Below are 18,094 nucleotides of genomic sequence, written 5' to 3' on the forward strand. Positions count from 1 at the left end.
ATTCCAAATTATAATGATGCCACCCGAGGCTCCCACTGATGGTGCAAAAACAAACTTGTCGAAACGCTTAGGGCAGAAAGTTTTAATAAAAGCAAGATCGAAGGATTCACGTTTAGTTTCCTGGATACATAGCACAGAACAACCGCTAGTATCAATCAAGAAGTTATTAGCAGCTCACTTCATCAGACATAGCCAGAGTCCATATGTAGCTCCTGTAATTCTGGTAAAGAAAAAGGATGGATCTATGAGATTGTGTACTGATTTCAGGAAACTCAATGCTGCTACAATTAAAAACAAATTCCCAACTGAAAGTGCTAGTTATCGACTAGAGGGGGGGTGAATAGGCGATTTTTATGAAAGTCTTCAAAACATGGAAGTTTCGAAGACAAACACTAGAAATAACCTAATTGATATGCATGGGAAGATAAACTACAACAAGCAAGCCATAGTCAAGTATGCAATAGCATTAACGTACAAAGACCAATAGCAGCTAGGTAGTAGGATCAAGATGGAAGATAGTATGAAGCCAATCAACAATAGTAGTCAAGCAATTAAGTCAATCAGATAAGACAGATAAGAAATGACTTCACAAAGACAAACTCAAAGTAAAGGTGGGAAGAGATAGAACCAGTCACTTGTTGAAGACATAGGATTTGTTGGACCAGTTCTAGTTGCTGTGAAAACTGTACGTCTGGTTAGGGAGGCTGAGATTCAACTCAGATGATCGTGTCTTCACCTTATTCCCCTTGAGCTAAGGACACCCAGTCCTTGCCCAATTACTCTGGTAAGTCTTCAAGGTAGACTTCCGAACCTTCACAGACTCCGTTCACCCGGCAATCCATAATGACTCTTGGATGCTCAAAACGAGATGCCTAACCGGCTGGAGGATACACAGTCCTCAAGTGTAATAAGTCTTCAGGTCACACAGACAGAAAGACTTCAGTGATGCCTAACACCCTTTGGCTCTGGGTGTTTGGGCTTTGTCCTCGCAAGGATTTCTCTCTCTCAAATGCTTCGAGGTGGGTTGCTCTCAAACGACAAAAGTCGTATATTAACTCTGAGCAGCCACCAATTTATGGTGTCGAGGGTGGGCTATATATAGCCACTAGGCAACCTGACCTGATTTGTCCGAAATGACCCTGGGTCACTAAGGAACTGACACGTGTTCCAACGGTCAGATTTCAAACACACACGGCAACTTTACTTGGGATACAAGCAAAGCTGACTCATCCAACTCTGGATAAGATTTGCTCTCATTGTCTTTGCTCGAAGACATAGGATTTGGGTTGAGCATCACTTCAGTCACTCTGACTTAGTTCACTTGGACCCCACTTAACAGTACGGTGGTTCCTATGACTCAACAAAGAAGAAAAGGAAACAACGAAACCACACAGTCTTCGTGCTCCATAGTCTTCACGCAATGTCTTCTCATGTCATAGTCTTCAATATTAATATCTTCTCATACCACCATTGTCTTCAATGTCTTCATACATTTTTAGGGGTCATCTCCGGTAGATAAACCGAATCAATGAGGGACACTACCTGCGTTATCCTGCAATTCTCACAAACGCATTAGTCCCACAACCAACTTTGTCGTCAATACTCCAAAACCAACTAGGGGTGGCACTAGATGCACTTACAATCTCCCCCTTTTTGGTGATTGATGACAAACTGGTTGAAGTTCTCAACGGGGATAAAGTATGTGAAATTGTAAAGGATAGGAATTTGTCTTCATAAGTAGCAAGGGCTCCCCCTGAAGATGTGCATATAAATAATTTTGCTTTTGAATGCAAATGCACATGGCAGGTTGTACTTGTGGAGATCCACTTCAACTTATGAAGATAATTCATCATGCATGAAATGATATAGCATATAGGATGACATGCATAATGAAAAATGGACGTCTGCAGGATGATTTAAGTGCGGAAGTTATCATCGCACGTGGAAATGCAAATAAGTAGAAGATGACCATCAAGTTTAAGTGTTACAACTCAAAGAACGAAGTGTACCAAATGCAAGAGTTGTAAACACTAGGAAAAAATATAACGCAACCGCCCATTTGAACCCGCTTGAAGACTATCAACTCATACGCTTCTCCCCCTTTTGTCAGTAATGACCAAAAAGGTTTGAAGATATAGAGCATCTACTCGTCTTCTTGATGAGTAGGTGAAGCAGCAGGGTTGTCGTCGTTGGGTGGCGGTGCAGATGAACTTGGTGCAGTGTCGATGCGCGCAGTAGTAGTAGGAGGTGGTGAAGTAGCATCATCTTCATCATCGATCACTCTGGCATTTACCGTTGCCGCGGAGGAAGAATATTCAGAGTCTTCAGGAGATGGAGTTCTTCGTAGGACAGCATTCCGTGGAGGAGTGGAGTCAAACTGAAATCTTTCATTGAAGCCATCGTCTTGAAGATCTGCTTTAGCACTAAACAGGGTCAAACTCTTCCATGATCGCCGGCAGGTTTCATGAGCAACAAAGGCATTCTTGGTGGCAAGGTTGCGAATGCGATTGACATCCACCAAGAGGCTTTGCATCTGTCTCTTAAGCCAGAAATGATGCTTATCTTGTTTCTGATGAAGGGCCACAAGAAGTTCTCGGTTATTGAGAACGCGAGAACGCTTCCGAGGCCTTTGGGCAATGGTGCTTTCAGTGGCTTCAGTAGGTGCTCGATGAGGCAGACGAGTATTTCCAGCCAATGGATAGATTCGTGTAGCTGCTTGAACACCTTCAATGGGTTGAGTGAAGCTTTGGTGCTCGGCATTCTAAAGACAAAGAGGCTTCTTGGCAAGGTCAGGGTATATGGCTTCAACTGACATATCAACTTCAGGTAGAAAAATCACATGATTGCGAGCAGAAGGTTGATAGTTGACAGTAGAGTGTCGCTTTATGAGGCGCATGACCCATGGAGCATAAAACTTCAGACCAAAGAGATCAGAGCCGGAGGCAGCAAGTTGTCTGATGAAGAAATCTTGTGCATTGAAGCTGATGCCATTGAAAATGTAGAAGACCAAAGTCTTCATAGCTCCTTCAAGCTTTGCCGCTGATGAATGTCCTTTGATAGGCCATAGAGTCCGCCTGATGATGTGATATATGGTGCGTGGCAGATACTCAAGGTCTTCAACAAAGAACTCTGTTGGATATTCAGCGTCACGTGGCAAAGGCTTCATCATGCTCAGCATCTGACTCATATTGGGTTCAGGCCTATGAAAGATGCTTTCCAGGGCATTTCGATGATGTTGACAGCCAGGTTCATAGAGTTCTCCAGGAGTGGACAGGCCTGTAAGCTCGATGATATCCATAGCTTTGGCTTCATGATGAACATTTCCGGTCATCCACTCAAGAAACCAAGTCTTCGTATCTCTGTTGTAGCCGCGAATGTGCAGTGTGGCATAGAATTGAAGCAATAGTTCTTCATTCCAGTGTTCTTTATCTGTGACAAAACTGAGCAGCCCAGCATCATGAAAGCAGTCAAGTGCTTCTTCTAAGCAGGGCAGTCCAGTAATGGCTTCAGTGTCGAGGCGCATATGAGGGAAGATGCGCCCTTGATCATATAGAACACAGGAGTAATAGCTTCGTTGTTGATGACTCCAGAACCGATCTGATGTAATTCTGGGCTTCGTGTAGGGGTTCTTCGAGCTATCAAAGAATGTGTTGTGGCTCTTGAAGCCATTTGCATTGAAGGACCCGACAGTAGTGGTAGCACCAGGAAATCTTGGCAGTCTTGGCTTGGGCTTCTGGACCTGAGGCCTATGCTCAATGTGATAGTCAAATTGAGGACTAGAGACATTAGGCGGAGGGACCAGAACGGGCCATCTGATTGTTGTTAGCTCTCCATGGTTATATGCTTGCTCAATTGTATAGGGCCTTGGGGCTGGAACTGGAGCAGTGGCAGCAGCTGAGGCTTCAGGTTGTACAACAGGTGCTTCAGGAGCAGTAGCCTCACTAGCTTCGGGTGCAGTGGCCGCATTAGCTTCAGGCACACTGGTTGTTGCAAGCTCCACATTAGCTTCAGCCATGACAATGTCATCGGCTTCACTTGCGTTGGTTGTGGCAGCTTCAGGATTTTCAACCTCCACTTGAGGAGCTGGAGGGTCAGGCATAGACACGTTCACCTCATGAACTATTTCTTCAGGTATGGGGGGAGTAGAGACACGTTCTTCTTGATGTTCTTCATCGGCTGATGCAGCCGGATTGTCTTCAGCAACTGGTGCTTCAGACGCAGAGACATTCACAGCAGGAGTGGCTTCTGAAAACACTTGACGTGCAACAGGTTGACGATGCACTTCTCCTTCTGGAACGCTCGGAAGAGGAGCTTGAGGCCTTGGTCCTTTGTGAAGCCTTTGGAGTACAGGCGATGCTTTTGGAGATGGAGTGGGCAGGCCCTCATCCTCTTCAGCTTGTACGGATGTTATGACTTGTTGTTGTTGGGGAGTGTTGGGGGAGTCTTGTTCTTGCGGGCGATCAGCCCATGAATCATCCTGAGCAATTGGCGTCAGAGGACGACCAATGCTGATGAGTTTGTTGTTCGTATGAACAGGCGATGATACCACATTGTATTCGATCTGAGGAAGAACTTCATCATCTTCAACATTGTCATGATGACCAATGTCTTCTGCAGTGGTGGGTTCAGCTGCTGGTATATCTTCAGCTTCAGGAGCCTCTGTGGAAGCAGGCTCATGAACAATCATGTGAAGTTCTTGGGATGCAGATGCAGGATGAATCACTGAGATGGGTTCAACAAAAAGAGGCTCTATGGGAGCAGCCCGATTCTTCTTGGTCTTGCGCTTCTTCTTGGAGGGAGCGGCATCAGAGGCTTCACTATTCTTCCTCTTTCTGGCTTCAGCCTCGGCAGCCCTCGTCTTCTTCTGTTCTGAAGCGGTTGTGGTGACCTTTGGCTTCGAGCCAGTCATGCTACTTGGGAAGATAATGCGTGGAGCTTCTTGGCTTGAAGGCGCAGGCTGATCAGCAGGAAGCTTCTTCTTTTTCTTTGCTGCCATCCTGGGGTCAATGTCAGGACAGCCAAGTGACTTGCGCTTCTCAGCCTCATTATAGGCAAGCACACACTTATCAGCCAAACTCTTCATGCGCTCACGAGAGCCTTGAGCTTCTTGGCATTTCTTCAGAAATGCTTCTTTAAGCTCATGCAGCATGACCTTGAAGTTTCTGACGTCTTGAACACTTAGCTTGGCCACATGCTTCTTGAATTGAGCCTTCTCATAATCAATATTGTTCTTGAGCTCAACGATTCGCTGAGCGAGAGCCAGCTCAGAAGCAATGGCGCCATTGAAAGAGACGCTGAGGCCAATGGGAAGCTGTAAATCTTCAAAGCTGACATTGGGGGTGTCGAACCACTCATTAATGAAATTGTGGATGATGGCCACATCAAAGAGAGGCAAATTGCTGAAGATTTTTGCTTCTTCCTTGCTCTTTATCAGCTGCTCAAGAGCATCATCCGCAAGATCTTCATCACTTGATAGATCAATGGGTTCTTCACGCAGAATAGCAGCAGGAGTCAGAGCTTGATCAGTACGCCTGACAAGTTGCTTTTTCTTCTCCGTCTTCTTGGAGATACGAGATTGATCTTCAGACTGCACACTGGCTTCAGGAGGTGCAGTGGCCAATGGCTTCACACGAGAAGCTTTTGGAGGTGCGGCTGATGATGAAACCTTAACCTTCTTTGGCTTCCTTGGCCTTGGAGTAGGAGCAGGGGCTTCATCAGAATCAACATCATTGTTGGAATGATCCACTTTGGCACCTTGGACCAAGACGTAGGAGATGAGACCATCAAGGTTTGCAATGGGGCCAATTCTATTCTCTTCAGCTTCACGTGTCCCATCCTCGCGGGGAGCAGAGGGACCAGGATTGAAGTCTAATCCCCATGACTTCTTGTTTTCCTTTGTTGAAGACATAGCAAACTGGAAGTTGCGCTTGAAGAGATTGTCGTCGCGACACCAGAGCAATGATGATGGGTCGACTTCTTCAGGCTGTGGTCCACGGACCATGCAAGGATAGAATTTTTGCTCAATGGCTTCAGCTCTGTTCTTGGGGGGAAGGCCTCGATAGAGAATATCGCCCCAAGGACTCTTGATAGCATACTTCTCTGCGTACTCCTGGGTGACGAACTTGTACTTGTACCACTGTTCAGCCCAATAGCGTCGAATCCATTGGATTCGAGTCTTGCGTTGATTGTAATCTTCTTCAGGATCTGTTTTATAAATATCTGCAAGATCATCAGGCAGATCCCTAGAAGTTCCCCCACGATGCTGTCTGCCACCCTTCCTGACTGATTTCTCAGCAGCCATGAACTTCAAACTGAACGGTTTCAATATGCTCAAAGGCTTCAGAGATTTACGCTTGCTGGTCAAGCACGAACTGGCTTCAGGAGAATTGATATGATGTTGTAAGTATTCTGCAAACGAATGCAGACTATGAGAACCTAGGGATTCTCCCACAGACATGTACCTGCGACAGCATTAGAGATGCGAGGGAAGGGGACGAGGTCATATGCATTCTCAAAAGATTTTGAAGATAAATCAGTTTGAAGACATTGACCTCATGATGCGAAGACATTCACTTATATAGGTGAGTTGGTTCCAGATTTGTACCAATTCGTGAATAAGTACAAGTGAGGAATCAAACAAGATAGGAAATCTAAGTGAATATACTAGGCATTAAGAGATGCAGACAGAATCGATTTAACATTGAGTAGGCAGAAACCACTTTTGGTAAACAGGATGAATCTTGAAGATCAAAAAGGTGGTAAAAATAGAGTTATAATTACCGCACGAAGAACTGCTAGATGGGAAGAATAGGAGACCGAGCAGTTCAGTCCACCGTGCCCTAACTTGGCGACGGAGGACACCTACGGCGACGGCGGAGAGGACGATGTCTGCGGCCGGCGTGAGGACGGCGTCGGAGAAGTCGCGGCAGCTAAGCGCTTCGTCGCCAGCGTCGTCACGAGCTAGCGGTGGCACTAGGGTTTTGACGGAGGTGGAGAGGTGGAAGAAGGATTTCTTTACCACATGGGACACATATTTATAAGTAGGTGTGCAGCACAGCGTAATTACGTAGGTGCCCCTGTCTGTTCACATCCGTGGGGTACGTGGCAAGCATGCAACACATTTAGAATTGTCCCACGTTCCCACGCCCGCCAGGTATGTCGGATGTTCGTTCTGGCTTCTCCGGATATCAACAATAAAGATGATTCATTTAAATAGGACTTGATGTTTTGTCTCTGTGTCTTCTGTTGACAAGGATGCAGAGAAGACATTCGACAGTTTCAATAGAATGCATATGATTTGGACAGATAGAGTTTGAGATAGTAAGCATAGTGAGATTAGGGTCCGATCACATTCACTTAGTTCAAAAGATTCAGCAGTGAAGACATAGCTATAAGTGAATGTTGTAGAGGACAGAACACTAGTATATATATATGCAATCAAATCATCATAGCGCAGAAAATCACGAAGATAAATTGAAACTGAAGACAAACCAAATGCGAAGTCTTTGCAAAATAACGTCATGAGTGAAACACTTCAAAATGAGAAATTTGGTGGTGGCGTTTCCCACCGTATAGGAAGTATTAGACCCAGACACGGCGCACAATTATCGTGGCGCTCCGAAGTCAAATTCCATGTTAATATATTCACACTCAGAGTGTCAGTCTTCATTGATTGAAGATATACATTACTTTGTGTGTTGCACATCTAAGTCATCTACATGCATAAGTGTTAGGATGTGTGCCTGATCACATGACATTCGAGGATTCCAAGATATTTAGCTCACACCGTAACTTGCAAAACCTTTTCTCATCCAAGGGCTTTGTGAAGATATCTGCTAGTTGCTCTTCAGTGTTGACGTGAATGATGTCAATATCTTTCTTCATGACATGATCTCTGAGAAAATGATGACGAATTTCAATGTGCTTTGTCTTCGAGTGCTGAACTGGATTGTTGGCAATCTTGATGGCACTTTCGTTGTCGCAGAAGAGAGGTACTTGTTTCAGATCGATGTCATAGTCCTTGAGAGTTTGCTTCATCCATAGAAGTTGAGCACAACAAGATCCAGCAGCAATGTATTCAGATTCAGCAGTTGAGAGTGACACACAGTTCTGCTTCTTTGAAGACCAACAGACAAGTGATCGACTAAGAAAATGACATGTGCCTGATGTAGACTTGCGATGCACCTTGTCACCAGCATAATCAGCATCCGAGAATCCAACCAGATCAAACCTTGAGCCCTTTGGATACCATAATCCGAGTGTTGGGGTGTAAGCCAAATATCTAAGAATTCGCTTCACTGCTAAGTGATGCGATTCCTTTGGTGCCACTTGGAATCGAGCACACATGCAAACACTAAGCATAATATCTGGCCTAGATGCACATACGTAAAGTAAAGAACCAATCATGGAGCGGTATACCTTTTGATCGAACTCTTTACCATTGTCATCGGGACCAAGATGATGTTTGGCTGGCATTGGCGTCGTGTAACCTTTGCAATCTTGCATGCCGAACTTCTTCAGGCAATCTTTGAGATATTTTTCTTGATATATGAAGATGCCATTTCTTTGTTGACGGATTTGAAGACCAAGGAAGAACTTCAGCTCACCCATCATGGACATCTGATATTGCTCTTGCATCATATATCCAAACTCATCACTGTACTTCTGGTTGGTGCGGCCGAAGATTATGTCATCCACATATATTTGGCACACAAACAGTTCACCATCATATGTCTTCGTGAAGAGCATGGGATCGAGGGATCCAGGTTTGAAGCCTTTGCTCTTCAGGAAGTCTTTGATTGTATCATACCAAGCGCGAGGAGCTTGTTTGAGGCCATACAGTGCTTTGTTGAGTTTGTACACCATATCAGGATGTTTTGGATCTTCAAAGCCAGGTGGTTGAGCAACATACACTTCTTCTTCAATCTTGCCATTGAGAAATGCACTCTTCACATCCATTTGATATAGCAAGATGTTGTGGTGATTAGCATAGGCTAGCAGTATGCGAATAGCTTCAAGCCTAGCAACAGGAGCAAATGTTTCATCGAAGTCAATTCCTTCAACTTGAGTATATCCTTGAGCCACAAGACGTGCTTTGTTTCTGATAACTTGACCATGCTCATCTTGCTTGTTTCGATATATCCATTTTGTTCCAATAATGTTATGCTTGCGAGGTCAGGGCGCTTGACCAGTTCCCAAACATTATTCAGCTTGAACTGTTGAAGTTCTTCTTGCATGGCTTGAATCCATTCAGGTTCCATAAAAGCTTCAGCAACTTTCTTGGGTTCAGATATTGATACAAATGAAAAATGCCCACAGAAATTTGCTAGCTGTGTTGCTCTTGATCGAGTAAGCGGACCAGGCGCATTGATGCTATCAATTATCTTCTCGATTTGTACTTCATTTGCAACACGAGGATGAACTGGACGAAGCCCTTGCTCATGTTGATCATTGTCATCATTGGGAGGATTGTCTTCGGACTGAGCATTGTCTTCAGGTTGGTTTGGTGCAGAGATGATAAGTTCCTATTCAGGCTGTGCTTCAGAGGGCATGATTTCACTAGTTCCCATTAGCTTGATAGATTCACTGGAAGGAGCTTCATCAAGTGTGCTTGGCAGGAGCTCTCGTTGTGAACCATTGGTTTCATCAAATCGCACATCCACTGTTTCAACGATTTTGTAGTGGAAGAGGTTGAAGACTCTGTAAGAGTGTGAATCCTTTCCATAGCCAAGCATGAAGCCTTCGTGAGCTTTGGGTTCAAATTTTGACTTGTGATGGGGATCCTTGATCCAGCACCTAGCACCAAAGACTCTGAAGTAGCTGACATTTGGCTTCTTGCCAGTGAGGAGCTCATAGGATGTTTTGCCCAGAAGCTTATGGATGTAGACACAGTTGATGATGTGACAAGCTGTATCAATGGCTTCAGGCCAGAACTTTCTTGGTGTCTTGTACTCATCGAGCATTGTTCGAGCCATCTCAATAAGGGTTTTGTTCTTGCGCTCAACAATGCCATTTTGATGTGGTGTGTATGGAGCAGAAAATTCATGAGTGATTCCCATTGTATCCAGATAAAGATCAAGGCCGGTGTTCTTGAATTCAGTGCCATTATCACTTCTGATATGCTTGATCTTGACGCCATAGTTGTTCATTGCTCGATTGGCGAATCGTCTGAAGACATCTTGTACTTCAGTCTTGTAGAGAATTATGTGCACCCATGTGTATCTTGAGTAGTCATCAACAATGACGAAGCCATAGAGACACGCCATTGTTGTGAGGGTGGAGTAGTGAGTAGGGCCAAATAAGTCCATGTGCAACAGCTCAAAGGGTTGAGATGTCGTCATGATTGTCTTCGAGGGATGCTTGGCCCTTGTCATCTTTCCAGCTTCGCAGGCACCACACAGATGATCTTTCTTGAACTTGACACCTTCGATGCCTATGACATGCTTCTTCTTGACGAGAGTGTGCAAGTTCCTCATGCCTGCATGCCCCAGCCTTCGATGCCAGAGCCAGCATTCTGAAGCTTTTGCAAGAAGACATACGGCAAGTTTTGGACCTGCTGAGAAATCTACCATGTATAGATCACCTTTCCTATACCCTTCACAGACTAGAGATTTGTCAGATTCCATTAGTACAAGGCAACGATATTTTCCAAATATCACAATCATGTTTAAGTCACAAAGCATTGAGACAGACATTAAGTTGAATCCAAGGGATTCAACAAGCATCACTTTATCCATGTGTTGATCCTTTGAGATTGCAACTCTACCTAGACCCAATACTTTGCCTTTACCAGTGTCAGCAAATGTGATTTGACTCTTGTCGGATGGACGTAAGGTTGAGTCCATGAGAAGACTTCGATCACCAGTCATATGATTAGTGCATCTGTTGTCAATAATCCATTCTGAAGCTTTTGGTGTACCCTACAGTGCAGTTAGAGGGATAGGCTTCACAATGTATGTTGTGAAGCATAAGCATTTGATGCACACTTGGATTATCACAGCATAGATGAAAGTTAGCATACAGTATGACAGATAAGCGATTCATATGTGGAATACATAGTAAGTCATTTTATCATGCGTCCCTTTGTGTTTTAGGTCCCCAGCAATAATATCGGACGCCTTTGATTGCTGGCTGGAGACCATGTTCTGCAAAAGAGAGTTAGTTCTTCTTCACCACCCACATTTGTAGGGGTGGCTTAGAAGCAATGAGTCTAAGTGCAGCATCTGAGAATTTCGGCTTTGGAGCCCTAGCAAATAGCCTTGCAGGAGATGAATGATACTCATATGAATAAGCAGAAAAGTTCTTAGTATTATGAACGTAGCGGTTTGAAGACACACGCTCATATTCATAAGTTTGAGTAAGATTTCCCTGCAAAACATTGGCGTTAGGGTGACTCGGGTGAGTGCTGTTTCCGTATGAAGCCGTTGGACCATGTGACGCCTTTGGTCCGAGGTTTGTCTTCTTCACAGGTGGTGTCATGACAACATTCATCGGAAGATTTTCAAGACAGCTTTTGGGAACCCAGATCTTCTTCATTGGCGGTGCATTCCTGTAGTTAGTACCAATAAACCTGGCAAACACTTCACCATTCTGATTTTTGAACAGTTTATAGTTTGCATCAAAGGATTCATCAATGATAATAGGATTAGCACAGGTAAAGCCAGATAAAGTAGATGGATCCACTGAAGGTTCCTTTGCAGCAACCCATGTGGCTTTGGGATACTGCTCAGGCTTCCAGTAGGAACCATCAGCATTCATTTTCCTCTCGAACCCAACACCCTCTTTCCAAGGGTTTCGGTTCAGAATCTGCTTTTTGAGGACATCGCAGAGTGTCTGATGTCCCTTCAAACTTTTCTACATCCCTGTTTCAAGCAATGTCTTCAACCTAGCATTTTCATCAGCAATAGCAGTGGTATCCTCCGCAGAGGGGTTAGTTACCACATCAGTAGTTGAAGACAGAACAACAGTAGCAGCAGTGGAAGATTCAGCAACAGAAGCAGCGTTATCACGCTCAATGCATTTTAAGCAAGGTGGTTCAAATCCTTCCTGAGCGGGACTGATCTGTTGAGCAAGTAATGAATCATGCTTCTTCAGAAGAACTTCATAATCCACTCTTATCTTTTCAAGATCTTGCTCTCTTTGAAGACATTCAGAAGAAAGTTTCTCATGATCAGATAAGAGAGCATTATGTTGATCTTGAAGGGCGTCAAACTTGGAATGAAGTCTCTGAAGACTATCAGCCAAAGCTTTTGACTGATCCATTTCTTCGCCCAACATATCATCGCTCTTACTAAGCATGTTTTGAATCTTTTCCAAAGCTCTTTGTTGTTTAGTGGCAAGGGAAGCAAGTTTGACATAGCTGGGGCCAAATTCATCACATGATTCATCATCACTAGTTTCAGAAAGATAGCATTCAGTTACCTTAGCACCCCCTGCCATGAGGCATGGTGAAGATGAAGACGGTTCAGGTGGAAAGGTCATCTCTTTAAGAGACTCCTTGTAGTCATCAAGCCAAGGATCATGACGATTAAGATGACTATCATAGACCTCAGCAAGTCGGTCCCAGATTAGCTTCGCGTGATTGAGGTGCATGACGTTCCTGAACTGATTTCGGGACAGGCAGGAGCAGATGACATCCTTCGCAGTGAGGTTCAGTAGAGTATACTTACGAATGTCATCAGCCTCCGCCATCTTGCATAGATCGGTGAGACCAATCTCGGTGACGGTCCACAGTTCGCTGTCCATAGCCATGAGTCGCTTCTTCATCATGGCTTTCCACCGGGGATACTCATGACCGTCAAAGGTGGGGCAAGATACATTCCTCAATCCTGCAGTCGACATAGCTAAACTCCAGGTGGTTAAACCGAATCACACAGAACAAGGGAGTACCTTGCTCTGATACCAATTGAAAGTGCTAGTTATCGACTAGAGGGGGGGTGAATAGGCGATTTTTATGAAAGTCTTCAAACCATGGAAGTTTCGAAGACAAACACTAGAAATAACCTAATTGATATGCAGCGGAAGATAAACTACAACAAGCAAGCCATAGTCAAGTATGCAATAGCATTAACGTACGAAGACCAATAGCAGCTAGGTAGTAGGATCAGGATGGAAGATAGTATGAAGCCAATCAACAATAGTAGTCAAGCAATGAAGTCAATCAGATAAGACAGATAAGCAATGACTTCACGAAGACAAACTCAAAGTAAAGGAGGGAAGAGATAGAACCAGTCACTTTTTGAAGACACAGGATTTGTTGGACTAGTTCCAGTTGCTGTGACAACTGTATGTCTGGTTAGGGAGGCTGAGATTCAACTCAGAAGACCATGTCTTCACCTTATTCCCCTTGAGCTAAGGACACCCATTCCTCGCCCAATTACTCTGGTAAGTCTTCAAGGTAGACTTCCGAACCTTCACAGACTCTGTTCACCCGGCAATCCACAATGACTCTTGGATGCTCAGAACGAGATGCCTAACCGGCTGGAGGATACACAGTCCTCAAGTGTAATAAGTCTTCAGGTCACACAGACAGAAAGACTTCAATGATGCCTAACACTCTTTGGCTCTGGTTGTTTGGGCTTTGTCCTCGCAAGGATTTCTCTCTCTCAAATGCTTCGAGGTGGGTTGCTCTCAAACGACAAAAGCCGTATATTAACTCTGAGCAGCCACCAATTTATGGTGTAGGGGGTGGGCTATATATAGCCACTAGGCAACCTGACCTAATTTGTCCGAAATGACCCTGGGTCACTAAGGAACTGACACGTGTTCCAACGGTCAGATTTCAAACACACACGGCAACTTTACTTGGGCTACAAGCAAAGCTGACTCATCCAACTCTGGATAAGATTTGCTCTCATTGTCTTCGCTCGAAGACATAGGATTTGGGTTGAGCATCACTTCAGTCACTCTGACTTAGTTCACTTGGACCCCACTTAACAGTACGGTGGTTCCTATGACTCAACAAAGAAGAAAAGGAAACAACGAAACCATACAGTCTTCGTGCTCCATAGTCTTCACGCAATGTCTTTTCATGTCATAGTCTTCAATATGAATATCTTCTCATACCACCATTGTCTTCAATGTCTTCATACATTTTTAGGGGTCATCTCCGGTAGATAAACCGAATCAATGAGGGACACTACCTGCGTTATCCTGCAATTCCCACAAACGCATTAGTCCCTCAACCAACTTTGTCGTCAATACTCCAAAACCAACTAGGGGTGGCACTAGATGCACTTACACCAACACCAGTCATTGAAGATCTACTGGATGAGCTCCATGGAGCAAAGTACTTTTCCAAAATTGATTTGAGAGTTGGGTATCATCAAATCAGAATGCACCCTGATGATGTCCATAAAACAGCCTTCAGGACCTTTTTGGGACATTCTGAATATTTGGTTGTGCCTTTTGGCCTCTCTAATGCTCCGGGAACTTTCCAAGCAGTAATGAATACGATATTTGGGCCATATCTCAGAAAATTTGTGTTAGTATTTTTTGATGATATACTGATCTACAGCAAAACACTCAAAGAACATATGGAACATATACAAACAGTGTTGCAACTATTGAGAGAAAACAAACTATGTGCCAAACAATCCAAATGTGTTTTTTCTGTTCAACAGGTGGAATATCTAGGTCATGTGATATCTACAGAGGGAGTAGCAACAGACCCAAAGAAAGTTCAAGCTATTGCTGAGTGGCCCACCCCAAACAATGTGACAAAACTAAGAAGTTTCTTAGGCTTGGCAGGTTACTATAGAAGATTTATTAAGGGATATGGATTTATATGCAGACCACTGCATGATCTTCTCAAGAAAGGGAAATTTGCCTGGACAACTGTGCATGACATGGCATTTGCACAACTGCAACAGGCTTTAATTACTGCCCCAGTACTAGCACTACCAAATTTTGCCCAGCCTTTTTTTTAGAAACTGATGCTTCAGGCAAGGGAATTGGAGTTGTTCTAATGCAACAGAGCGGGCCCATAACATTGATAGTTCTACACTCTTCCCTAGAAATGTTGCTATGTCAACATATGAAAAAGAGGCCCTAGCTATTTTAGAAGCACATAAAAGGTGGAGACACTATCTCTTGGGCAGGGACTTGATAATCAAAACAGACCAGCAGTCACTCAAGTTCATAACTGACCAGAAGATAACAGAGGGTGTAAAACACAAGTTGATGATGAAGCTGTTGGAGTTCAATTACCAAATCCAGTACAAGAAAGGGGTGCTGAATAGGGTAGCAGATGCTCTCTCCAGAGCTCTACCTGCATGTACGACAATGTCAACTGTTACACCTGCTTGGGCAGAGGAAGTAATTCAGAGCTACCAACAGGACCCTGTGGCCAAAGCACTATTGGAACAATTGTTACTAAACCCAAATCATACAATTGCAGAGCATCAACTGACAGCAGGAGTTATCAGATACAAAGCAAAAAAATTTAGTAGGGAATGCTCCTGTTCTCAGAACAAGGCTATTAGAAGTGTTGCACAATTCCCCTGTGGGAGGTCACTCGGGCACAAGGGCAACATAACACAAAGTAAAAGCAATATTTTATTGGCCAGGACTAAAGTCATCAGTAGAGAGTTTCATTGTTGCTTGCCCCATTTGCTAGAGAGCAAAACATGAAAACTGTATACAACCTGGTTTACTTGATCCAATTCCCAACGCTGATATGGCCTGGCAACATATCTCCATGGATTTTATAGAGGGCCTGCCAAACTCACAAGGAAAGGAAGTGATACTAGTGGTAGTGGATAGATTTACAAAATATGCCCATTTCATGCCCCTCTCACATCCTTATTCAGTTCTCACTGTAGCACAAGCATTTTTGGATAATGTTTTGAAGTTGCATGGCCCACCCAAACTGGTAATCTCAGACAGAGACAGGATCTTTACCAGCAAACCATGGAAAGATATATTTGCAGCTTGCAAAAGTGAATTGAGGTACATCACTGCATATCACCCCCAGACTGATGACCAGACAGAAAGAGTCAACCAGTGCTTGGAAACCTATCTCAGGTGTATGGCAAGTACAGAACCAAAGAAATGGTGCTCTTGGTTACCACTGGCTGAATATTGGTATAACACTACATATCATACTGCTATCAAATTGTCCCCCTTCCAGGCTTTGTATTGTTTTGCCCCTCCCATGATTTCTGAAATTGCTATACCTGGTCCTGAGGAAGAGGAAGCACAAAACTTCCTTTCTGGTAAACAACAGATGCTGGAGCAACTCAAAACAAATTTACAGCAAGCTCAGAACAGAATGAAAAGGTATGCCGATCTCAAACGAGTGGAAAGAATATTTGAGGTGGGAGATATGGTATATCTCAAAATGGCACCTTACAGATTGGTAGCATTTGGCTTCCGAGGCGCTCTGAAATTGCAGAATAAGTATTATGGGCCATTTCTGATTGTATAGAAGATTGGCAAGTATGCTTACAAGCTGCAGTTCCCAACGCATGTACAAATCCACCCTGTTTTCCATGTTAGTCAGCTCAAGAAGCATATTGGCCCTACTTCTATTCCCATCCCAAACCTATCAATGGTTAATCAGGATGGCACAATCAAGACTGGTCCAGCGTAAGTTCTACAAGTTAGACAAGTCCCCATACACAATGTACCTGTCGTGCAATGGCTAATACAGTGGCAGAATTTATTAGCAGATGAAGCTACTTGGGAAGATGCAGACTTCATCAAGTACGCATTCCCGGAATTCTTCAAGACCACAACTCGAGCTTGGCGTCATGCAGCTCAAGCATCGTGAGGACACGTCGATTCTTACGAGGGGGCAATGTCAGACCCAGTATTCAGTATCGATCACCTGTAGCGTTTCTGGCAAATACCGCTTCGGAGTGATGAACGGCTGGGATGATCTCTGGGCTCACGAGGAGCGTCCACCGTTAGATCTCAGTTACCGTTTACTGTACTGTTTCATGTGTTTCCGTTAACGGACAAGTCTCTGCTTATAACCAGTCGGGTTGTGGCTGGGAAAGTATGATGATTTTCCTATTTGCTTCTCATCGGGATAGAACCCTGAATAATACAGCTCCTCTTACAGCTCATACATGCTAGATCTGAGAGTTTACTCACCCTATCTCACGAACAACCTTATGTTAGATCCTTGGCACCCATCTGGGGTTTGACAGAGGAGGCTCCCTGGTCGGTGATGACTTGAGTCGCGCACTAGGGCACGTACGGAGGCAAGCGAGCGGGGGAGGGGGGTGCGAAGCGAACGGGGCAACAGGCTGCAGCGAGCGGTAAAAATGAGCGCATGCATGGGCTGGGCATTGCGTGTTTCGGCGATGGGCTGCAATCTAGGTCGTCGGACGTGGGCATCGGACGGCTGCACTCGTTTCGCTGCCGGGCTTTTTATTTTATCCGGATTAGCACAATAGCTAGCGATATAAAAACACACACACACACAATAGCGCCCGTTTGATTCGAGACCTAAATGATGGGTTAACCAGAAAAAAGAGAACAAAAAAGCTATTTTCCACTGTATTTTCGTAACAGGCGCGTATGATTCGCTAACCCTTCGATTTTTATATCAATGGCTGCATGCGCTTGCATCCTTTCTTCTAATCACACGCATGTCGCTTTCTCTTAAGAATTACGCTAAAAATCCCACGTTAATTGGAAACATCTGGTCGTTTATTTTGCAGAGCAAACATCTGGCGCCATTAGATCTCGAAATATCAATTTCACATCAAAGTTAATTAAAAAAAACACACACACAATAGCGCCCGTTTGATGCTCGAAAAAAAAGATAGCCCGCGCTCATCCATGATGGTATCTCTCTGACATTTTAGTGAGTGCAGTGCGCCGTGGATAATGCTCCTGCGCTCTCTGGCCAACAGCTTCAGGCAGGCGTCGGCAACATCAAGGTTGGCTTTGTTAGACTAAGTATATAGCATATATACGTGTTGTAACATAACCTGTATTTGTACGGTTCCCTCTTATAAATATATGACAGCCGTACCCACCAAGGGTAACGTGCATTGTTCCAAACCCTAATATGTCTAACATGGTATCAGACGACGCGTTCGTTCCGCGCCGCGCTTCCGCCTCCTCTGCTGCCGCCACGTCG

The sequence above is a fragment of the Triticum dicoccoides genome, chromosome 5B (genome assembly GCF_002162155.2).
Source record: "Triticum dicoccoides isolate Atlit2015 ecotype Zavitan chromosome 5B, WEW_v2.0, whole genome shotgun sequence".
Lineage (NCBI taxonomy): Eukaryota > Viridiplantae > Streptophyta > Magnoliopsida > Poales > Poaceae > Triticum > Triticum dicoccoides.